General features: G+C 49.9%; 1 pseudogene; it reads right to left on the bottom strand.

Annotated features, from left to right (window-relative positions):
* Positions 1 to 3249: 3249 nt before the first annotated feature.
* LOC144123844 (uncharacterized) overlaps positions 3250 to 25430 on the bottom strand; it is a 76637-nt pseudogene continuing 54456 nt past the window's right edge.

Below are 25430 nucleotides of genomic sequence, written 5' to 3' on the forward strand. Positions count from 1 at the left end.
AGCGATGAGTTGGGCATCGGCGTGAGCGTAGACGTCTGACTGGTGGGGCAGCATAGCGTCGAGCATGGTAACGACTTCCCGGCCATACACCAAGCGAAATGGCGAAACTCTGGTGGTTTCTTGAACTACAGTGTTGTACGCAAAAGTTGCGTACGGTAACACTTCGTCCCAGGTTCGGTGCTCGATGTCAACATACATTGAGAGCATGTCAGCCAAGGTCTTGCTAAGGCGCTCGGTCAGCCCGTTTGTCTTCGGGTGGTATGCGGTAGTTTTGCGGTGGCCAGTGTGGCTTAAACTCAGTATCCGTGAGATAAATTGTCACATAAATGCGGCACCACGATCAGTGATCAGGACCTCGGGGGCACCGTGGCGAAGAACGACGGACTCGAGGAAAATCTTTTCCACATCCCAAGCCGTTGATGAGGGCAGAGCGTGTGATTTGGCATACCGCGTTAGGTAGTCCGTCGCAACAATGATCCATCGGTTGCCCGATTGCGACTTTGGAAAAGGTCCGAGTAGGTCTATACCGATCTGCTGGAACGGACTGAGCGGGGGAAAGATGGTTGAAGGTGTCCCGCAGGCTTCACGGGTGGAGTCTTGCGCCGTTGACACTCACGGCAGGTCGTGGTGTAATGGCGGACGGTCTTGTCAAGTTGTGGCCAACAGTACTTGGAACGTACTCGCGCGAGCGTTCGTCTGAACCCCAAGTGTCCCGAGGAGGGGCCATCATGAGACGCTTCTATAATTTCATCGCGTAGATCAGTGGGCACAACTAAATGAAATGACCTCGCGCTCAAGGCAAAGTTCTTCTTATAATGTACGTTGTCTCGAAAGCATAAATTACGTACTACGCGTACAAAAAGGACGAGGAACTACGCCTCTTGGACCCTCCATATGTAAGATCACGTCGCGAAGGTAGGGGTCGAGTCGCTGCCGCGCCGCCATATCGTCGGTACTTAGAGCTCCTAAGATGTCAAAGTCATTGTCTGTATCAGCAGGTGCGGATTCAACGGGAGCGCGAGAAAGGCAGTCAGCATCAGTGTGTCTGGGACCAGACTTATAGATGATCGTAGCGTCGAATCCTTGCCATCGAAGGGCCCACAGCGCAATTCGGCCTGCAGGGTCCCTTCGATTGGACAGCCTGCACAGAGATTGGTCGTCTGTTACCACCTAGAATGGGCGTCCATACAGAGAGGGCCTGAACTTTGTGATTGCCCAAATTACTTCGAGGCATTCTTTTTGGGTGGTCGAATAATTGGTTTCCGACTTCGACAAAACACGACTGGCGTATGCGATGACACGTTCGGTGCAGTTCTGGTGCTCGATCAAGACGGCACCGAGGCCCGTGTTACTAGCGTCAGTGTGTACCTCTGTCGCAGCGTCCTGATCAAAATGGCCTAGGACCGGCGAAGCCTGCAGGCGTCGTTTCAGATGGTCAAATGCAAGCTGCTCTTCCCTAGACCACTGGAATAGGACGGCCTTCTTTGTGAGGCGGATAAGTGGCGCGGCGATACCCGAAAACTTAGGAACAAAGCGTCTGTAGTTAGCGCAGCAGCCCAGGAACCTCCACACGGCGTTCTTGTCCAATGGTGTCGAGAAGGAAGCCACCGCGACTGTTTTATCGGGATCAGGACAGACGCCCTCATGACTGACGACGTGACCCAAAAATTTCAGTTCGTCACAGGCAAACTGGCACTTCGTAGGCTTGAAGGTGATACCGGCGTTTCTGATAGCCTGCAGGAGTGCTTTTAAGCAAACCAGATGTTCTTGAAACGTGGTGGAAAACATTGCCACATCGTTAAGATAGACAAGGCATGTTTGCCATTTGAGGCCGGTGAGCACGGTGTCCATAAAGCGCTGGAAGGTCACTGGAGCATTACAGATTCCGAAGGGCATCACCTTGAGCTCATACAGTCCATCCGGGGTCCGTCTTTTCTCTGTCGCGCTCACCGACTTCTATCTGCCGATACCCACTTTTAAGGTCGATGGATGAAAAGTAACGGGCATGGCACAGGCGGTCAAGTGCGTCATCCAAGCGCGTCATCGATGCGCGGAAGTGGATATACGTCCTTTTTCTTGACCCTGTTGAGGCGCCGGTAGTCAACACAAAAGCGAAGGGTGCGTCTTTTTTCTTCACCAGCACCACCGGAGCAGCCCAAGGGCAGTGAGATGGTTGGATAATGTCATCGGCCAACATTTCACCGACTTGATGTTGTATCGTTTCATGTTCTTTTAACGAAACCTGATAAGGTGACTGACGAACAGGATGGAAATCGCCGTCGGTAATTATTCTGTGCTTTGCTATTGGCGTCTGGCGAACCCCGGCTGACGTAGAAAAGCAGTCGTAGAACTCACCGAGCAGAGCGAGGAGCTCGTCTCGCCCCTGAGCAGAGAGTTGCGGGGCAATGCTGACACCTAAAGGAGGCACCGAGGATTGGGGAGGAGGCGGACAAGAAGGAGCCGCAGAGAGGGTCTCAGCATCGACAGGGGGGCTGAGGTGATCGATGAGGCGGATTACTGTGCCGTTGGTGAGGTGCTGCGGAACGCCGCAAAAATTCGTGACGAGGACTTGGGCGCAGCAAGAGTGAAGCCGCGTGACACCTCTAGCAACACCAACACCCCTGTCAAGAAGCAGCTGCACACTGCCTTCAAGAACTTCGCCAGAGGCAACCGGTGCGGATTCGACCAGCAGAAACACACTCTAGTCAGGCAGCAAAGTGAAGTGGTCCGCTAAGATGCGCGCCTCGGAGAACGTCGGCTAGGACCTCGGCAGGTCATGGGAAGGTCGGCGAAGGGCGAGACGGCAGTCGGCGAGGTCGATAACAGCGCCGAACTCGCTCGGAAAATCCATACCGAGAATATTATCTCTCAAGCGGCGCTGCAAGATGACGAAGGTAAGGGGGCATGTGAGACCCTTAATCTCTACACGAGAAGTGCAGCGGCCGACTGGGGTGACGAGGTGGCCTCCGGCGGTTCGAATTTGTGGGCCATCCTACTGCGTAAGTACCTTGCGAAGGCGGCAGGACAGCTCCCCACTCGCAACGGAGTAGTCGGCGCCGGTGTCGACGAGGGCCGTCGTGGCGTGGCCGTCGATAAGTACGTGAAGATTATTGTACACCGGGCGAGCAGAAGCGGCGAAAGCATCGGCGGATAGGTCGTCGTCGGTAGGTGAGGGGGAGTGGGACGTCGTACGTCGAGGCTCTTTTACAGATTCGTGGTCGGCAACGCCACCTCCAGGTGTCGCCGGGCTTAGTTTTCCCGACGAGGAGAAAGGCTTCCGCGGCGGTCGCGAAGAGGGGAATCCAGTCGGCGCGGCGGCGGTGAGCGAAACGCACGACGAGAAGGCCGCAAAATTTCCTCAAATTGACGAGGCTGCTCGCCGTACTTGGGGCGGGGCGCATCTTGCCGAAATCCGCGAAGACCGAGCTCCCGATAAGGGCAGCGGCGATAGATATGACCAGCTTCCCCGCAGTGGAAGCATAGCGGACGGTCATTGGCAGTCCTCCACGCGTCGGCTTTGCTTGGTCCACGCTGTTGGAAACGAGGGGTGTCGGCAGGCGCAGGGGACGGTAGTGAATGTAGAGCAGGAGACGGGCGGCCGACCATTGGCGGCGACGAGCGACGGGCGACGGAGGCGTACGTCACGGTAGGCTCTTCAGGAGGAGGGGTGACGGGGCAGCGAGGATAAAGTGCACGTTGCACTTCTCCGACAACCTCTTTGAGGGGGGACAAAGATGTGCAATCGGTGGGTGGGAGATACTTCCGAAGTTCCTCTCTGACCAGTGCGCAGACGACCTCGCGTAGGTGCATGACATCGACAGGGTAAGCCGCCGGGTGGTGAGCGAAAAGGCTGGAAGTATTGGAAACTGCGGCAAGCCGATGAAAATGATCGGCTCTGGCTGCCAGGGCACCCTCAATGTTAGTCGCTTCGGAGATAAACTCGGCCACGGTTGTGGGAGGATCCCGAACTAGGCCGCCGAAAAGGTCTGACTTGACGCCTCGCATAAGAAAGCGCACCTTCTTCTCAGAGGCTTGGGGGTCGGCTCGGGCACTAAGCCGCAACACGTGTTCCACGAAACTAGTGATGTTTTCGTCGGGGCCCTGGAACCTGGTTTGCAGGAGGTCCTCTGCGCGTTGGCGGCGATGCCGGTTTGCGAAAGTGTTTCGCAGCTGAGTCTTGCAGGTATCCCACGATGTAAGGGTGCGCTCATGGTTCTCGTACCAGTGACGGGCAGTGCCCTCAAGACAGAAATATTAGTTCTGCAGGCAATGTTCCGCAGTACAGGCGTTGTGGCGGTTCACGCGTTCATAGTGTTGAAGCCAATCGTCGATGTCTTCGGAGGCTTCGCCACGGAACGGGACAGCTGAACAAGGAGTGACGGGGAGGTAAACCACAGCAGGTGCGGGCGAAGAATCGGTCTGCTGGCATTGGCTCACGGTGGATCGAGCCATGTGCAGTGCTGGCATGGACCTTGTGGTAATGTGCGGCAAGAGGCCGAATTCGGGGCTGAGTCTTTGAAGTCGCCGGCTGGCACGGATCTCGTCTTCCTCTGCAGAGGTGCGGCGGCCCGGGTTGGGAAGGGGACTCTGCAAAGCGGGAGGTAGGGGATAACGTTGCATAAGATGGCACCTCCACCAGAATATCACGGGTCGTTCAGACGACGCGGGTCGAAGGCATGATGGGGGACCAGGACTACAGTAGCAGGCTCCAGAGACAGGGCAAGCGGTCGCGGCCGTGCCCACGAGCGAGTTCTGCCGAGGTTCTGCCTCTTCACCGTCGATCGCCACCCCGCTGGTTGAAGATGACGTTAAGTGCAAACTGAGGGGAATAATAATAACACACACGACAATATTGCCTGCATGGAGGCTGAGGTTTCCTCTCAGTAAATGATTTCTTGTAATGAATAAAGAGAATATATGGCTGTTGTAGGTGACGTGACATAACCATCTCTGCCATAGCATGTGGAAACGGGCTGGAGCAGGCCACGATCGTCGCCATTCTGGCAAATGTAACGCAGCCAGCAATGCTGGTCAGACGTAAGACATCCCAGGGTCTATGTGTGTAGTGGAGCGAAGAGTCGATGCCTGTTGCAGCTCGTGCATTGGCGATGGATGCAGCCATGTCTGCCGGAGCATGTCAAAATGCTTCTCGTATCGAAGGAGGCCAAGGTGGTCGCCATTTCACTATCTTCAAAATAAGCAGTAATCATTGACACACCGAAGACATTACACTGACTTCTTTGCCTAAATACTGAAGCGTACAGCCCTTGCCTGCTGTAGGTGGTGTGACGCAGCCGTGTCTGCCGGAGCAAGTGCAAACACGTCTCTTCTAAAAACAGGCCACGGTCGTTGCCATTTCGTGAATTTTAGAGGAAGCAGCAGTGCTGGCAGACATAAGGTGTGTCCCGAGCTCTTCTTAGAATGCGAAGGGTAGAAACTCTGCTGTATGTTGTGCATTGGCGCAGGAGGAAACTACTTCGCTGAAGCGAGTGAAAATGCGTCTCGAAGCCGGCGACGGTCGTCGCCATTGGGTTACCTTGTTGCAAGGAAAAATACTGCGCTTGTAAGGCGTGTCCCAAGAAGGGCAAAGTCGTTGCCTATTTTAGGTAGGTCATCTGCGACTAAGGTAACCATGCATACTGGAGCTGGCGGAAACGCATGTCTGATCTAAGCTGGTTACTTTAGTCACCATTCCTAGATCTTCAAAGTAAGCAGCAAGGATTGACAGAGACAAGGCGCGCCCGACTGCTTCGTGTGAAGACTGAAGCATAGTCGATGCTTGTTAATGTGGTATGTTGGCGATGGACGTAGGCATCTCTTCTGGAACCAATCAAAATTCAAATCTCTTTTCGAAGGAGGCCAAGATAGTAGCCATTCTGCGATCAAAGTTAGCAGCAATAGTTGACAGACCTGAAGCGTGACGAGACCTCTTGGTATGAACATGAGAAGTATATGCGATGCCTGTTGTAGGCTGCCCTTTCTCCTTGGATATTACCCATCTCTGCTGCAGTAAATGGGAACGCGTCTGCTTTCGAAGGAGGCCACAGTGGTCGCCATGAGTTTATCAAAGTACGCAGTAACAGCAGACAGTCGTACGGCATCGCCCGACCACTTTGTGCAAACAGTGAAGGACAAAGTTGACGCCTTCATTGATCATCGGCCACTGACATAGCCATCCCAGCTCGAGCATGTGGAAACACGTCTCTTCACGAAGCAGGGCACGATGCTTGCGATTCACAAATCTTCAAATAAGCAGCGATGGCGGGGAGACGTAAGACGTACCCGACCTATACGTGTAGAATTTTAAGGATACAGTCGGTGCCCGTTGTAGGTCGCGTAACCTAGCCTTCTCTGCCAGAGCAAGTGTGAGAGCAGGTCCTCCCGCAAAGCAGGCCAAGATGGCGGCTTTTCTAGGAACTGTTAAAAAAGAAGAAGTGCTGCGCACACGGTAGGCGTGTTCGAGCTGTTTTCGAAAAAGTGAAGGCTATAGTCCACGCCTGATGTTGATCGTCTTTTGGCGACGTAGCCTTCTGTACTCTACCGACTGGAAATGCCTCTCTTATTGAAGGAGGCGACAGTCGTCGCTATTCCGGATTCCTGTAACTTTACAGCAAGCAGGAATATTTCTTGTCTGAGGTGTGTTCTGAGCCCCTCATGTATGCAGCGGAGCATTATAAGTCGATGGGTGTTGTAAATGGTTCATTGGTAACGGGTCAAGCCGGTGGAAACGCAAGTCTCTTGCTCTCTTGCGGAAGCTTGCCACGATCGTCGCCATTCGGAGGTCTTCAAAGTAGGCAACATTGGTGGACAGAGATGACGCATGAGCCGACTTTTTGCTATAGAGAAATGTAGCCGATACCTGTTAAGGTGGGTTGTTGGCAGTGGACTTAGCCATCTCTGCTGGAGCACGTATAAACGCGCCTCTTCTCGAGGGAGGCCACGACGGTCACCACCCTTCTATCAAAATTAGCAGCAACGCTGGCCAGACGTAAGGTGCTTCCCGACGTTTTCACGTGAACATTGAGTACAATCGATGCCTGTTGTACCTGGTCTATTCTCGTCGAACATAGCCATCTCTGTTTGTGCAAGTGGAAACGCGGCAATTCTCGAAGGAGGCCACGATGTAGCCGTGTGTTGTGAATTTAAAACGCGTCCCCAGCTTCAGAAGGGGAAGGTTATCGTGTGCACGTTTGAACGAGACAACAGACGGATGAAACAAACGAAACCGTGTTTATGGAATAAAGATAAATGGCCATAAAAATGAAAACTCACACTCAACAGGCGGAAGTGATGTAAACACACACACTGAACAGGTGACGGAAACACACACTCAAGACGCGCAAAACACTGCAGGTTCACGTGATCTGTAACGCCCCATGTGAAGCGGGGATGCTCTGCAGACAGGGCGGACACGTTTGGATGAACTGCTACGCGTCACTGGCGTTGCGTCGAGGGAAGCGGCGGAAGGGTGCCAGATGGCAGTAGTAGCAGAGAGGTCCACAAGAAGACGGCGATGGACTCCCGTCCATGGCCCCAGGGACTTGGCAGCAGCAAGAGAAGCGTATACTGAACCCGTCGACGGCGTTACGAAACGACGTAGGCTTAATGCAGGCCATAAAATGGGGGCCTCTCGGCAGAACGCACCCCCCACCATTCATCGGCTGCCACCTCCATGCTTGAATGAGACGCAGGAGGCTTGCATCGCTGATCCAAGGGAGGTCCACACCAGCACGGACCCAACGTCCGACGGCTGCCAACTCGGCGCTTGAATGACACGACTACGGCTTCGCTGTCCCACTTCACACCTTCGTTTCCTCATACATCAGCTCTCCGCTCTTTGTGCTCGCCACCCTCTTTGTCGTTGTTGCCTTGAAATCACCTCTGGCACGTGCACATGCGCAAGGCTAGGCTGGCACGTGCAGCGCACCGCTGTCAACGCACCACTGCCGACGCAACGCACTCCAAAATCTCTCGACGATCTGTTGTGCACCTCACACTACCCCCCTCCCCATTTGGAAAAGTTGTTCGCGAAAAAAAACTGCCGTTGGCGCACCAAACACTAGTGTTCACGTTGGAGGCGGGCAAGTTAATTGCCTCAGCGAAGGCACTTTACGCAGTCATACATAGAGTTGCATGGCGACGCGCACAGATGGAACATTAGGCCACACAGTATACATCTGGCAAAAAAGGAAAGAGAAGTCTTACACCTCATTGGACCCAAACTTTACAGACGTCATGGTACCATAAAGGTTAACATTTACGCACTAACAACTTATGACCAGACCGCGATGGAAAAAACCCACAAACAACGCGAGACTACTGCACACTACGCACTCTCTTCGTGACGTTTAAGCATATTTATATGGAATAGCTTGTGTGGCCCAAGTCGATTCGATAATTCACGTTATTCTATTTTCTAGAAACCCCTATAGAGAGTTTCCGGGGTCGCAGCGAAGCGCCAAAGGAAGAGGACTAGCGCAGCATGCTTTTAGCACCTAACAGCCCGTGTCGTGCGTGCGTACCGAGCCACGCGCCGTTCATCTTTAGTTTCTTCTTTCAGTGGATGGGAACGCCAACTTTAGCGTGTCCGCTTTGCAGCGTCACTGTGCGATATAAGGCCCCCCGCCGAGACAAAACTGCGAAATGTACTCGTTGAGTGGGCAGAGATGGGACTGCCTTGGCGGCAGGCAGGTTGGCAGATAGGCCGGCGACATCCGAGGGCAGCTCCTGGGAAAGTGTCACTGGGTATGCGGGTCTGAGGTAATTCAAGAAGACTACCTCTTCACTACCATTCAGCCGGATAGTCGCCGACCTCGTCGTCTTGTTGAAGATGCAGTACGGGCCGTCGTATTAGCGGCTGAGAGGCGCCTTTACAGTGTCTCGCTTGAGTTAAGCGTCGCTAATTTTCCGCCCCGCCCCGGAGCTTAAGCGCCGCAAATTTGCCCGTAAAAACATGCGTTCAGGACGCAAGGTCTGGGTGCACAATGGCATGACGGGCAGATTAGATGATAGAGGCGGGACTGGGCACAGCTGTTAAATACAGTCCTGCAAGCGTTGGAGGCACTGCAAGATCTGGAACGAGGGAGCCGATGAAACGTACAAGTCTTCTGGAAGCCGCAGGGGCTCACCGAAGACGAGTTTGGGCGCCCAACAGCTAAGGTCACGATGAAGGATGGCGCTTACACCAAAAAGCACCATAGGAAGGTTGCCGACCCAGTGCTCGCAATCCTGGCGCGCAGTTAGGGCAGCCTTGAGCTGGCGATGGAGCCGCTCGACGATGTCGTTGGCACAGTGATGGTATTCTGTGGTTCGGCAGTGTTTAGTGCCGAGCAGCTGGGTGAGGAATGTGAAGAGATGCATTCGAACTGGCGGTCGCGATTCCTGGTAACGATTCCGGGGCAGCCGAAGCGGGAAACCTGTACTGAACCGAAGCCATTGGCAGCTGTTTCCGCAGTAATGTTCGGAAAGAGCACTGCTTCGGGCCAACGGGTAAAGCGGTCGATTATCGTCAAAATGTGACGGCAACCATAAGAGGGAGGATGCAGTCCAACCAAGTCAGGATGAACGTGTTGAAAGCGACAACCAGGTGGCAGGAAAGAGTGGGGTGGAGTCTTTGCATGTGGAGTCACTTTAGCGGACTGGCAAGCAAGCCACGAGCGGGCACACTGGCGATTTTTTGGTGTTTAGCTTCAGGTAGACATGCCGCTGAGAAACGAGGCGCTGCGTGGCTCGGGTGCTGGGATGGCAGATGCCGTGAAGTGAATGGAAAATCTCACGGCCGAAGGCCTCCGAGATGAAAAGACGCGGTAGAGACGTTTACATGTCGCACCAGAGCAATCCGGGCACAAACGGATGAGGCGCGACCTGAAGACTGAGGGCACGGCTATGGTCACACATGGCTTGCAGCTCAAGGTCTTCTAGCTGCGCCCGGGCCAGACATTTTCGGTCCACAGCAGATTTAGACACGCTGATGGAGGTCATGCGTGAAAGTGCATCAGCTGCCTCGTCGGTGCCTTCGAAATGCCGGATCATCATCATCATCATCATCATCATCAGCCTTACTACACCCACTGCAGGGAAAGGCCTCTCCCATGTCTCTCCAATTAACACTATCCTTTGCCAGCTGCATCCACCCGTTGCCTGCAAACTTGTTAATCTCATCCGCCCACCTAACCTTCTGCCGCCCCCTGCTACGCTTACTTTCTCTTGGTATCCACTCCGTTACCCTTAAGGACCAGCGGTTATCTTGCCTTCGCATTACATGTCCTGCCCAAGCCCATTTCTTTCTCTTGATTTCGACTAGGATGTCATTAACCCGTGTTTGTTTCCTCACCCACTCTGCCCGCTTCCGGTCTCTTAATGTTACACCTATCATTTTTTTTCCATGGCTCGCTGCGTTGTCCTTAACTTAATCTGAACCCTTTTCGTTAGCCTCCACGTTTCTGCCCCGTAGGTGAGTACCGGTAAGATTAAGCTGTTGTACACTTTCCTCTTGAGGGAAATTGGTAAACTGTCACTCATGATCTGCGAGAATTTGCCATATGCGCTCCACCCCATTCTTATCCTAGTTATGTCCCTCTCATGATCCGGATCAGCTGTCACTACCTGCCCTAAGTAGACGTATTCCGTCTTAACATTTAGGCTCTCGCTGCCAATTGTGAACTGTTGTTCCCTTGCTAGGCTGTTGAGCATTACCTTGGTCTGCCGGATAGCCGGATAGCTGTTGCGAATTCCAATATGTAGGCCGGCTGACGAAGTTAACGGGCGTCGTACTTGGACGAGTTCGACGAACACATACACCAGAGGCCTATGATCCGTTAGAACGTAAAATGGTTGGCCTTCCAAGAAGTTTCGGTGAAGCTGGATTGTGGAGTCGATGGCGAGCAGCCTACGACCATATACGCTGCAGCGAGTCTCGGCAGGTTGGAGCTTCCGAGAGAAGAAACCCAGGGGTGCCATTCGGGTTTTTTGTCTGCTAGAGTGGACAACAGCGCCAATGGCCAAGTTGGAAGCATCCACAAAATACGAATGGGCGTGCAAGTTCTAGGATGGATAAGAGGGATCGAATCGGCAAGGGCTTGTTTAGAAGCCATGGAAGCAGCCTGAGCTTCAGGAGAATAGGAAATCGTGGAGGAGGGGAGCTTGGTGGCGCGAAGAAGGCCGGTCAGGGGGTGGAGAAGCTCGGCCCTGTGTGGGATAAAACGCTGTGAAAAATTCGCTAGGCCCAGGAACTTATAGAGCTTGCATAGTGTAGCGGGTGCTGGGAAGTCTTTAACAGTCTGGACGTGTGAAAGCAATGGACGAATTCCCAGAGCCGAGATGTGTTGGCCCAGGAACTCGAGCTCAGAAGAGCCGAAGACACACTTCTGGGCACTGACGACCACACCAAATTCTTCGAGCTGTTTAAAGAGTTCCCGCAGGTGACGGTCGTGATCTTGTTGAGTACGACTCGCGAGAAGGTTTTCGTGGATGTAGTGCAAATACCGCCGCGAGTCTGCGCGTCACTGTGCAATAAATGTTTGGAATGCTTGAGCTGCATTGTGTAGCCTAATGGGCATGCAATGTTCTTGAATAGGCCGAAGGGTGTAGTGATAGCAATCTTCGGTATATCGGCAGGGTCAACGGGGATTTGATGGTACGGCTGACACAGTCCACTTTACTAAAGATCTTGCATACTTCCAGATGTCCATTTAAGTCGGATGTGTGGAAGGGGATAACTGTCGTAGACCATGCGAGCGTTGAGAGCCCGGTGGTAGTCGCCGCATGGACGCCAGGCACCCGGCGTTCTTGGGCACCAGATGGAGGGCTGAGGCCCAAGTGTTGGACGAAGCGCAAATAATACCCACGTGGAGCATGTGGTCGAATTCCCGTTTAGCAACCGCCAGACGCTCACCGAAGAGGCGGCGCAGACGAGTTGACCACACGTGACAATATGGTGGGTTATAGTGTGCTAGGGTGGCTAATAGAGATTACAAGGCCTCGTGACGTCTGGAAATTAAGTCTGTAGCTGGGAGCTAGGCTTCGGCGACGGGCAGGACGGGGTTAGCGTGCGGATGACAGTGGAAGCGACAGCCGATGTAACGACAGTGATAGAAAGGCGACGCATGCTGGCGACTCATGCTGTCGATGCATTCTGACTTCCATATCAAAATACGTGAGAAATTCAGATCCGAGGATAGGTTGATGGTTCTTAGCGCTTCCGCTTTGCAGCGTGGCAATGTGGAGGGTGAACCACCTTTATTGGACGTCCTGGTAGCCGCGGCTGGTGAGCGGGCGGAGCGGGTTGTTGACATGGCTGGCTGGCGGGGCTGGTTGATTGAGAGCGTTCTCTGATGCGCGAGGCAGATCTTCTTCATCAGCGGCACTGGCGATGCCAGCGCCGCTACAGATGCTTCCCCCTAGCGCGATGCGTGATAAAAGAGAAAAAACAGTATGTAAAAGTTTGTACAGATTCTCAAGTCCAGGACACAGTTAGCTTCGTGAAGACTGGGTCAGAGCTGGGGAAGGCTGTCGGGCGGAAGAATAGAGCTCTGACGGTCGAGCCTGGCTGCCTCACAAAGGGCGAGGGGAGCCAAAAAACGAGGATGACGGAAGCACAAATCGGGAAAAGTTATCGAAGAATGTTATCGCGGCTGGCGTGCTGATAACGCAGCAGCTGGCTGGACACGTTGCTGATATGGAAGTGCGAGTCCAGCAGCGCCAGCCACAAAACGGGGTCCTTGGCGTAAAAGGCGGGCAGGCCGGGCAGCCGAGGAAGGTTGGGTCGCTTATATGGCTGAAGGAGCTCACCGGATGTGATGGGAGGTGCGTACATGGCGGCGAGAGGCTGCCGAAAGCTGGGTGTGAACTGCGGCCGTGCAGCGGCAAGGCCAAGTGGAGGAACAGGACGGGCAGGAGCGCAGAGCCGGTGGGAGCGGCGTTGCGTGCGTCGAGGCGGTCGTCCGGTGTCACCAGAATGTGGTAGGTGAACCACATTTATTGGACGTCCCGGTAGCCACGGCTGGTGAGCCGGCGGAGCGGGTTGTTGATGTGTAGACGGGGTTGGTGACGTTTGTTGACAGGCTGTGAGCTATACCACAACGGGGCCTTTCCACTGCAATAAGAGTTTATTGTGTCTCCTTGGCAAAAGAATGACGGATCGATCCCGGCCCTTCTTTCTGTTTTATTATAATAACTCTCCTGAGACTTTTGATCACGCACCAAATTTTGAAGCGCTGATCGCACAGTCTGTTCGAGTCGTTCTCTTCGATTGAGACTGTAACCATGTGTCGTATTTGTGTCTTGCCTTGCCAGAGCTCTCTGAGGACTGCGAGCGGTCCTCACACGTGTCGTCTAAAAGTTAACTAGAATGGAGAAATCCTCAGACTCGCCTGCGGCACCTCTCTGTATCTGAACTGAAGCGGAGCGATATAATGATCTAATGTTTTGGGCTGCTCCTGGCTGAGCTTCCGCAGCATCTGCTTTAGTGTGCCGTTAAATTTCTCCACCGTCCCCATGCACATTGAATGGTAAGGAGTCGTGCTCAGATGTTTTACTATCAAGAGTTCATTGAGCTTTCTGGTAATTTCCGAAGTGAAGCAGGAACCCTGGTCACAAAGGATCTCTCCCGGAAATCCTATTCGTGAAAACATCTCCACCATACCTTCCGCCATGGTTTCTGAATCTATCTTTGGCAGAGCCACGGTGACGGGATCCTGCGTTGCAAAATTGACAAGAGATAGAATATCTCTATTTCGTCTGGCCGATGTGGGCGACAGCGGACAGACAATATCGACAGCGACCCAATCAAATGGTGTGTCGATAAAAGGAATGCGTCTCAACGGAGGCTTCCATACTTTTCCTTTCGGCCCGTGCTCTGGCAGGTGTCGCACGACCTGACTTACCTATTAATCTACTCCTGCACTCCTGGTAAGGAGAATTCTACCAAAACTTTTATCTGCGGTCTTCTTAACGCCCTGATGCCCCGCCAACGGGCTATCGTGGGCGACGCTTCAGACCTGCGATCTTTTAAATTTTGGAAGTGATACCTTTCGAACCAATTTGTGGCTGGCGAGATGATAGAGGCAGTTCAGCAAACTCTTTTAGAGAGAATCCCAGTAAAAATCCCAGGCCAAAATAGTGTCTTGAGGGAGTCTAGTAGTTTTCCCAGCGGTCTGTAGGCCGCGAGCACATTACGACGAGCATCGGCGAACTCTGTACAGCGAAGGAGCAGGTGCTCCAGTGTTTGCACTGCCACGCATCCATCACGCACATTACTCGTCGCTGTTCCGTGACACACCAGTCGTTGCCCGGGGAACACGCAGCCAATGCGCGTGCGGAGAATCATGGTGCGTTGCAACCACGTAAGTACGCGGCAGCCGGTGATTCTGTCGATGCGCTCACCTCTTGCGATGCGTCGGTCGGGGTGCTGCTGTCGGAGATACCCCTGGATGACCGCACGCACATCCTCCTGCGGAAGGGGCAGTTCAATGGAAGGTAGTTGATGTGCGGCCCTCGCGCGGCCCTCAGCTTCCTCGTTGCCGGCGATGCCGCAGGTACAAGTAAAAACTAAACAAGATATTGGCGAGCGCCATGCAAACGCGAACAGATGATGCGAAAAAAAGAAGCAAAAAACAAGGGTTTAATATTCAAAAGGCTCTCAAATTATCAACAAACATTTTTACATTCGGGCTATTCACTACACACTTCGGAAATTAATTCCACTCTGTAATCGATTTGACAAAAATGAGTGCTTAACTGTATTTGAATATGCACGAAATTGTGGTATCATTTTTTCATTGTTATAACGCGTAGTTGCTCGCGAGACAGGAGTAATATAAGCATGAGTGTTTATTTTAATCAGATTATCATATATTCATCATCATCATCATCAGCCTTACTACACCCACTGCAGGGCAAAGGCCTCTCCCATGTCTCTCCAATTAACCCTATCCTTTGCCAGCTGCATCCACCCTTTGCCTGCAAACTTCTTAATCTCATCCGCCCACCTAACCTTCTGCCGCCCCTGCTACGCTTAATTTCTCTTGGAACCCACTACGTTACCCTTAAGGACCAGCGGTTATCTTGCCTTCGCATTACATGCCCTGCCCAAGCCCATTTCTTTCTCTTGATTTCGACTAGGATGTCATTAACCCGTGTTTGTTCCCTCACCCACTCTGCCCGCTTCCGATCTCTTAACGTTACACCTATCATTTTTCTTTCCATGGCTCGCTGCGTCGTCCTTAACTTAAGCTGAACCCTTTTCGTTAGCCTCCACGTTTCTGCCCCGTAGGTGAGTACCAGTAAGATTAAGCTGTTGTACACTTTCCTCTTGAGGGAAATTGGTAAACTGCCACTCATGATCTGTGAGAATTTGCCATATGCGCTCCAGCCCATTCTTATCCTTCTAGTTATCTCCCTCTCATGATCTGGATCAGCTGTCACTACCTGCCCTAAGTAGACGTATTCCGGCACAATTTCTAGGCTCTCGCTGCCAATTGTGAACTGTTGTTCCCTTGCTAGGCTGTTGAACATTTCCTTGGTTTTCTGCATGTTAATTTTTAGACCCATCGATCTGCTCTGCCTGTCTAACTCGTTGATCATGATTTGCAGTTCACCTACTGAGTGACTCAGCAAGGCAATGTCATCAGCAAATCGCAGATTATTTAGGTATTCTCCATTTATTCTTATTCCCAACTGTTCCCAATTCAGGCTTCGAAATACCCCCTGCAAACGTGCGGTGAACAGCATTGGCGAGATCGTGTCTCCTTGCCTGACGCCCTTCCTTATTGGAATTTTATTGCTGACTTTATGCAGGATTATAGTAGCTGTGCAGTTGCTATATATATCTTCCAGTATTTTGACATAAGGCTCTTCTACCCCCTGATTACGCAATGCCTGTATGACTGCTGAGGTTTCCACTGAGTCGAATGCTTTCTCGTAATCAATGAAAGCTATATATAGAGGTTGGTTATATTCTGCGCATTTCTCTATCACCTGATTGATAGTGTGAATATGATCTATTGTGGAATATCCTTTACGAAAGCCTGCCTGATCACTTGGTTGATTAAAGTCTAACGTTGCCCTGACTCTATTAGCGATTACCTTAGTAAATACTTTGTAGGCAACGGATAGTAAGCTGATCGGCCTGTAATTTTTCAAGTCCTTGGCGTCTCCCTTCTTATGAATTAAGATAATGTTTGCATTCTTCCAAGCTTCTGGTACAGTTGAGGTCATAAGGCATTGCGTATACAGGGTGGCTAGTTTTTCTAGCACGATGTCCCCTCCATCCTTCAACATATCTGCTGTTACCTGATCCTCCCCAGCTATTTTTCCCCTTTTCATTGCTTCTAAGGCTTTCTTTACTTCATCTTTCGTTACTGGCGGGATGACGCATTGCTGTGGACTGCTATCTTTCTCATTAGCGCTCTGATTACATTGGCTACTGTACAGGTCTGTGTAAAACTCTTCGGCTAAGTTAACTATCTTATCCATATTGCTAATGACATTGCGCTGCTTGTCTCTTAATGCATACATCTGGTTTTTACCTATGCCTAGTTTCCTCTTCACTGTTTTAGGCTACCTCCGTTCTTTATAGCATGCTCGATTCTCTCCATATTAAACTTCCTTATGTCGGCTACCTTGCGCTTATTTATTAGCTTTGATAGCTCCGTTAGTTCTATTCTATCGGTAGTGTTAGATTCCTTCATGTTTTTGCGCTTCTTAATCAGATCTTTCGTCACCTGAGATAGCTTCCCGGTATCTTTTCGAACTGTCCTACCGCCTACTTCTACTGCGCACTCCGTAATTATTGATGTCAGGTTATCGTGCATTGAATGAACATCAAGATCATCTTCCTCAGTTAAAGCCGAATATCTGTTGTTTTGCAGCGCTATCCTAAACTCCTGTGCTTTCCCTCTTACGGCTAACTCGTTAATGGTCTTCTTCTTCGCTAGCTTCTTCCGTTCCCTCTTCAGGTCTAAGCTAATTCTAGACCTTGCCATTCTATGGTCGCTGCAACGCACCCTTCCGAGGACGGCCACATCCTGAATGATGCCAGGTTTAGCGCATAGTATGAAGTCTATTTCATTTTTAATCTCACCATTGGGGCTCTTCCAGGTCCCCTTCCTGTTTTCTCATTTGCGGAAGAAGGTATTCATGATCCGTAAATTATTTCTATCCGCGAATTCGACTAATAACTCTCCCCTGCTATTTCTAGAGCCTATCCCATAGTCACCTACCGCGTGGTCGTCAGCCTGCTTCTTGCCCACCTTCGCATTGAGGTCGCCCATAAGTACAGTGTACTGCGATTTTGCTTTATTCATTGCTGATTCTACGTCCTCATAGAAGCTTTCAACGGTCTGGTCATCATGGCTGGATGTGGGTGCGTAGGCCTGCACCACTTTCAGCTTGTACCTCCTATTCAGCCTAATTACTATAGCTGCTACCCTCTCGTTAATACTGTAGAACTCCTCTACGTTGCCAGCTATATCCTTATTAATGAGGAAACCCACACCTAGTTCTCGTCTATCCACTAACCCGCGATAGCACAGTATGTGTCCGTCCTTTAGTACTGTATACGCCTCACCTGTCCTCCTACCTTCGCTAAGCCCTATCACATCCCATTTAATTCCCGCTAGTTCCTCAAACAGCACTGCTAGTGCTAGCCTCACTAGCTAAAGTTCTAGCGTTAAACGTTGCCAGGTTCAGATTCCAATGGCGGCCTGTCCGGAGCCAGAGATTCCTAGCACCCTCCGCTGCGTCACAGGTCTGACCGCCGCCGTGGTCAGTTGCTCTGCAGTCGCTGGGGACTGAGCGCCGAGGGTTAATTGGTTTGATCATAGAAGGTTGTGGCCAAGTACTACACCAGGGTGGCCAAATCCTGCTCTGGTGAGAGAGTGCGTTGTCGGTTCTGGTCACCGAGATAAGGCCGCACTCCAGGCCTGGTTATGCAATTCCATCGACACGCGGATTTTTTTTTTAACCCGGTGGAGAGTTGCGCGGAACCAGGATTTGAGCCCCGGTCCTCTTGCACGCGAGGCCGATGTTCTACCTCTACGCCATCGCTGCTATCCTATATTTGGTTCAGAAATTTTGACCTTGTCTGGAGAGATTCTAGGCCAATAGAATTGATCCTAGCTGTTACACTTTCTGTTCGTTTGTATCAGTGGCAAATGAAAGGGGCTGCGATCCTTTGCACTCGTTTTAATTAAACAAGGAATCTAAGCATGCCAGATATAACTATTTCAAATATCTTTTTTTAGGATCATCCAAAAACGCGGCCGTGACGTGGAAAAAACTAAACTCAATATTTCAAAACGTGCAGGCATCAACAGGAATTAGTGAAATGGTTGTGAATGGCACAACGATTTCAGGAACTGATCTAGCTAATGTTTTCAATGACTACCTAGTAAACCTGAAGTTTCCAGCACCGTCAGGAGACTGCACCCAATACTTGACTGGCAGTTGTCTTGAGACAATTTATTTGAGTCCAGTTTCAGAAACGGAAGTTTTCTCTATTATCATGAAATTATGAAATGCTAGCTCCAGTGATATCTTTTACATTCAAGTCCGACCGATTAAATTCATTGCTGACATCATTGCTGTCCCACTTCCCCATATTTTCAATCTTTGTCTGTCAAGTGGAGTATTTCCAGCACAGCTACAGTGCTCAAAGCTTTGCGTTCTAACCAAAAAAGGTGACAAAAATAATTTAGCAAATTACAGACCAATTTCTATTTTACCAATTTTTTCCAAAGTGCTTAAAAACGCCATCCATTCACGTCTGGTTTTATTTGCAGATAAACATAACATCCTGACTAGTCACTGTCAGTACGGTTTTAGGAAACATTGTTCCACCGAACTTCTCCTGCTTCATCAAAAAGAGTTCATTCTAAAAAAACTTGAAGAAAAACGATACGTACTGGGAGTTTTATAGACTTTACAAAGGCATTTGATTCTCTTAACAGGGGTATTTTGCTGAGAAAATAAGAATTCTACGGAATTCATGGTGTTGCCTTGAAGTTAATGGAATCGTACCTTAGTCTCGCCTGCAGTCTGTTTCAGTAAACAACAACACCTCCACATTTAAATGTACTTCGTTTGATGTCCCTCAGTGCAGCATTTTGGGCCCTTATTTATTTAATATCTACAGAAACGATGTTGTTAACATTAATGATGATACAAAATTCCTGATCTACGCAGATAACACCAGCCTGTTTGTCGCTGGTGACGATTACGAAAGACTTGTTAATCATGCAAACAACACTTTAAGCAAACTTCATGATTGGTGTTCCTGCAACGGCTTGGTTATTAATACCCAAAAACCTAAAGCAGTCATTTTCCGAGCGAAGGGCAGAGACCTTGTTCCAAATAATATTCTTCAAATACAGTGTCAGCCGATAGAAATTGTGACAGAATTTAAAACTCTACGCGTAATTTTTTCAGAGCACATGCTGTGGGACTCGCACACTAATCATGTTATCACGACCCTAACTCGCACTATAGGATTAATCTACAGGCATCGAGACCTATTTCCAGTAAGCACAAGACTGCTAATTTATCATTCACTGTTTTTGTCGCGCATAAATTACTGCTTTTTAGTGTGGGGCAAGACAACCTTAACAAATATCAGAAAACTGATGGTAATGCAAATAAAGTAATCCGGATTATTTCAGATTCTTCACCCGACTACTCAGTAGACAGCTTGCTTAGAAAGTTTAGACTAATTAGCATAGAGAACTTGTATAACTATCATCTTTGTAAAAAGTAAGGGATGAAAAGAAACAAGGCGTTAATTTCATAAATAATCTGGCAAACTTGCAAATGAATACTCATTATTATACAACTAGACATCCTGAGCACTGGGAAGTTCATCGTAACCGCACTAATTATGGTGAACAAATGTTACGACACACAGTACCAAGTGTATTAAATTATTTTTTTTCGCAAAGAATATGATGTGATGAGCATTTCAAAAACAGAATTCAGAGATTTATTCCTTTAGTTGTTTAGAAATAGGGTCGAGAAAAGGGTAATTACTTTTATTTCTCTTCCTCAAATGCTACAATTGTACTACCTATGCACTACCTTTTATGGAATTTTTTTATCTCAGGTTTGATCTGCATGCTCTGTGTACCTGTTAATTCTTCTGTTTGGTTTTATAACTGCTGTTCTTTCAAATCTTTGAAGTATTTTCAATCATGCATACTTACACTGCGTTTCGTACCTATACATTTCACGGAAATTGTCTTTCACCAATTTTAGTGATGTATAAAATATCCATCAAAACGCGCGCGCGTGTGTTTGTGTATGTGTGTGTGTGTGTGTGTGTGTGTGTGTGTGTGTGTGTGTGTGTGTGTGTGTGTGTGTGTGTGTGTGTGTGTGTGTGTGTGTGTGTGTGTGTGTGTGTGTGTGTGTGTGTGTGTGTGTGTGTGTGTGTGTGTGTGTGTGTGTGTGTGTGTGTGTGTGTGTGTGTGTGTGTGTGTGTGTGTGTGTGTGTGTGTGTGTGTGTGTGTGTGTGTGTGTGTGTGTGTGCGTGCGTGCGTGCGTGCGTGCGTGCGTGCGTGCTGATCAGTATATGTATATTGTATGAGCTGCTGTTGCCTATGTAAACAAGGGGGGTGGGAGCCTGTCAAGTTGCTGTTCAGCAGCTTTTTCTTCCATCTCCCCAGTTTTGTACAAACATGAAAATAAACCGTATTCGTATATTCGTATATTCGTAAATATTCTTGTCTGTGAGTCCCATAAACAACAGGCATATTCCAGACGAGGCCGCACCAAAGCCTCAAACGGTGCCAGTTTCACGTGTTTGGGGGCCTTCGGCAGTTTACGCCTCAAACACCATAGAGTCTTCAGAGATTTCCCGCAAGTAATATCGATGTGGGCATCCCAGTTTAGGCGATTAGTTATCTGAACTCCAAGATATTTTGCAGGCGCGGATTCTGGAAGTGGTACGGCAGCTATAATATGGACGAGTCAGAGCAGTTTTCTTTTTACAAATTCCGAGTACCAAACATTTATTAGCGTTAAGAAGCATACCCCACTGCTTGCACCAGTTGGAGATCTTCTGCAGATTGCTGTTAAGTTTAATGAGGCCAGCTGAGGAGTTAACTAACGAGTATAAAACGCAGTCATCAGCAAATAGTTTAGCTTTAACTTCGGAATCAACCACAATAATTATGTCATTTACATAGATTAAAATAGGATAGGCCCCAGAACTGGCTCTTGTGGATCGCCAAATGAAACCGGATGTGCAACAGAGTACTCATCGCCAACATGAACATATTGAAATCTGTCTTCTAAGTAAGCTCTAATCAGGTGAATAATGTTAGGATTGATTGCGGCAGCGTAAAGCTTTCCTATCAGCTTAGTGTGAGGTACCTTATGAAAGGCTTTAGCGAAGTCACCAGCGTCGATTTGTTGTTCGTTGTTAACTGCAACAAAAAATCATGGCAAGTGGTTATCAGTTGTGAGACGGTAGATAAGCCACGCTTAAATCCATTTTGCTGATCACACAAGAAATGGCTAGATTTCAAAAATTCTATCAAAGCTCGGCAGATCACATGCTCGAAGATTTTGCAGCTGGTCGAGACCAAAGATATTGGGCGATAACTAGATACACAAGATGGGTCATTGCCTTTAAAAACAGGTACGACACGTGCGGTTTTCCATTCTGATGGGACTGCGCACTGAGACACGCAGGCATAGAAAATAACTTCCAGGTAATGTGATAACCATTCTGCGCAACGGCGGAGAAAAGCTGAAGGGATGTTGTCAGGCCCGTTAGACTTTTGAACGTCAAGCTTCAGAAGAAGATTCATTATACCTTCGGTAGAGATAGTAACATCTGGCATAAAAGAAGTGTAGCCGTCTGGCTCAGAAGGAAAAGTCGAGTTTTTATCGCTATACACTGATTGAAAATACTCAATAAACACACCAGCAATATCTTTTGACTTAAAGGTAAAGAGCCAGTAAGAAATGAAAACTCCTAAAAAATTGGCGGTTGTTTAGCTCTAGTTAAACCTGGAGTGACGCGATAACTACAGCTGGCCGAATAGAACTTGTACAGTTGAATTGCAAAGTCTGTCTTTCGCCGCTCCATTTCGCTGGACGTTCGTTCTTCATCTTCGCTCCACTTGACAGGGCACATGCGCTAAGCTGTTGCAACTCGGTTTCGTCGGCAGGAGCAGCTGCTCCGCACCACGTGGCTGGTCACGTGACCAACCACGCTGCCACACCGCGGATACGCCGCCAGCGTCACGTGACAACGCCACACTGAAGGCTCGAAAGGCTACCGTAATGTAGCTATCACTTCAAAACGCACATCCAACACGCGCACAACACTCCAGGTATAAGGAAAGAGTTCACATGATCTTGAGCGTTCTAGGTCAAGCGGGGATACCTTGCGGACACGGTGGACGCGGGTGGATGAGCTGTGGCGCTGGCGTTGCGTTGACGGAAGCGGGGAAAAGAAGCCAGGAGGTAGAAGGAGCAGGGAGCGACAAAGGAAGACGTCGGCAGAACTACGTCAACAGCCCCAGTAACTTGGCAGCAGCCAGAGAAGCGGTGCTAGGACCCTCCGGCGGCGTCACGCAACGCTTAGGCATAAAGGTGCACTAAAAAGGAATCTGAAATCGTCTTTTTACCGCCTGAGCTCTATCTGCACGTTCCGGGCATTCTCATAAACTTCGAAATATTATCCTCTGCGGCCGATTGCCCTAATCGGATGAAACGTCCTGGCTCCCGCCTTTTTTTGGAACTCAACGCAGTAGGCAGGCGCAGTCAACCAACGCGTGGAGTGCCTTTCAGCCAGTCAAGTGGAGGCTTCGCTTTTGCTTGTATTTCGTTTTTAGTTTTCTGCGAATAAACAATTTCAGTCAGAGACAATATAGCCACAAATTAGGCCCATCGAAATTAAAATACACGTGGACTGTGATTTACATATCACTCCGCCCATGGTAGAGCGGGAAGCCGCCGCGGGACTGGCTGACGCGTTGGCTGACTCCTCCTACCTACAGCGTTCAGTTAAAAAAAAGGTTGGAGATTGGACGTTTAATCCGACTTAATTAGAGCAATTGGCCACACAGGACATTAATTCGAAGTTTCTAAGAATGCACGGGACGTGTAGATAGAGCTCCCGCGCTAAAAAGACGAGTTCAGTTTCCGCTTTCGTGCACCTTTAATGCAGGGGATCCAAGGGGGCCGTCTCGGCAGCACCGACCCACCGTCCGTAGGCTCCCACCGCCGCATTTGAAGGGGATGCTGGATGCTTGCGTTGGTGATCCATACGAGGTCCAAGGAAGCAGGGACCCAACGTTCAACAGCTGCCACCTCCATGCTTGAATGGGACACAGGAAGCTTGCTTTGATGATCAAAGGGACGTCCACGGCGGAACGGGCCCCACGTACGACCGCTGCCCCCTGCACGGTTGAATTACACGGCCGCCGCTGCGCTAACTCCCTTCACACGTCGTTTTTCTCACACGTCAGCTCTCTGCTCCTCGTGCTCGCCATGATCTTCGTAGTCGTCGCCTTGCAAGAACAATTCGCACGTGCACACGCGCAGTGCTGGGCTGGCACGTGCAGCACTCTGCTGTCTCCATACCACTGTCGATGCAACTCACTCAAAAATTCACCGATGATTTGTTGTGCGCCTCACGCCATGATATTTTCAAGTATACAGCAATGCTGAACTGACGTAATGCATCACGGAGCCTCTCCGTAAAAACAGTGAAGGGCAAGGTTGATACCTTAATTGTTTCTTCGTGACGAATGTAGCCATCCCGGCTAGAGCCTGTAAAAAGGCATCTCTTCTACAACCAGACCACCATGGTTGCGATTCCCAGGTCTTCAAATAAGGAGCAATGGGGAAAATGTAAGACGTGACCAAACCTTCCTTTTAAACAGTGAAAGGTACAGTCGATGCCTGTTGTAGGGGGCGTGAACAAGCCATCTCTGCCATCTGTGGAAAAAGAAATCTCTTCTAGAATCAGGGCGCGATCGTAGCCTTTCTGGGAACTTTAAAGTGAGCAGCAATGCTGGGCAGATATAAAGCATCCCGACCTCCGCGTGGATAGTGAAAGGAATAGTTGATGCCTGCTGTAATGCCGGAGCAAGAGGTGGTTCTCGAAGCAGGCCATGGTTGTCGCCATTTTGAGAACTTTGGATGAAGCAGCAATGCTTGCAGATTTAAGGCGTGTCCTGAGCTGTTAGTAGAATGTGAAGGGTAGAGTTGACGCCTCTTTTATGTTGTGCATTGGCGATCGGCGTAGCTATCCCCGCTGGCGCAAGTGGAAACGCAAGTCTCTTCTCAAAGCAGGTGGTGGCCGGCTCTTAGGGAAACTTCGTTATAAGGAGGAATGCTACGCTTGTAATGTGAGAAGAGTAAAGTCGATGGCCGTTGTAGGTGGTTCTTTTGCGACTGAAATAGCCGTTCATGCTGCAGCTGGCGATAACGCGTCTCCTATCTAAGCTGGTAATGTTCGTCGCCTTTTGGAGACCTTCAGCATAAGGGGCAACGGTGGACAAAGATAAGACGTGCCCGACCTATTTTTGTGAAGACTGAAATGTTGTCGATGCCTGCAGAGGTAGCCTGTGGGCAATAGAGCTAGATATCGCTGCTAGAAAAAGTGTGAGCGGAAGTCTATTTCGAAGGAGGACAGAATGGTCGCCGTTCAGCGATCAGAGTTAGCAGCAATAGTGGACAGAGTTAAGGCGTGATCCGATATCTTCGTGTAAACATTGAGTAGTACATTAGAGGCCTGTTTTAGATGGCTTATTCTCCTTGGATAATAGCCATCTCCGGTAAAGCAAGGTGCAGCGTAAGTCTCTTCTGAAACGAGGCAACGACGGTGCCATGAAATTATCAAAGTATGCATCAGTGACAGATGGATGTCGATAAAGCGTCAGCCGACCACTTCGTGGAAACAGTGAAGGCTTAACGCTTTAACTATTCATTGGGAACGGTTGTAGCCATCCCCCTGGAGCATGTGAAAACACGTCACTTCTCGAGTCAGGCCTTCTCGAATCAGACCTTGAAATAAGCGGCAATGGTGGAGACGCAAGACGTACCCGACATCTTCGTGTAAACAGCCAAAGAGAGAAGTCAACGCCTTTGTTACCGGCGTGACGTAGCCATCTCTGACATAGCACGTGGAAACGGAAGTATCTTCTAGAAAAATCACACGACCGTTGCCATTCTGGGACTTCTAAAGCAGCCAGCAATGCTAGTCAGACATAAGGCATCTCGAGCTCGATTTGTACAATGAAAATAGAGTCTATCCCTGTTGTCGGTCCCGCAGTGGCATTGAACGCGACGATGACTGTCAGAGCAATAGAGAAACGCGTCTGTTCTCGAAGCAGGCAACCGTTATCGCCATTCGGCGATCTCGGCGATCTTCAAAATAAGCAGCAAGTGTGGACAAACCTACGATATTGACCCCTTTGTTTCAA

This window comes from Amblyomma americanum, chromosome 3, assembly GCF_052857255.1.
Source record: "Amblyomma americanum isolate KBUSLIRL-KWMA chromosome 3, ASM5285725v1, whole genome shotgun sequence".
NCBI classification, from domain to species: domain Eukaryota; kingdom Metazoa; phylum Arthropoda; class Arachnida; order Ixodida; family Ixodidae; genus Amblyomma; species Amblyomma americanum.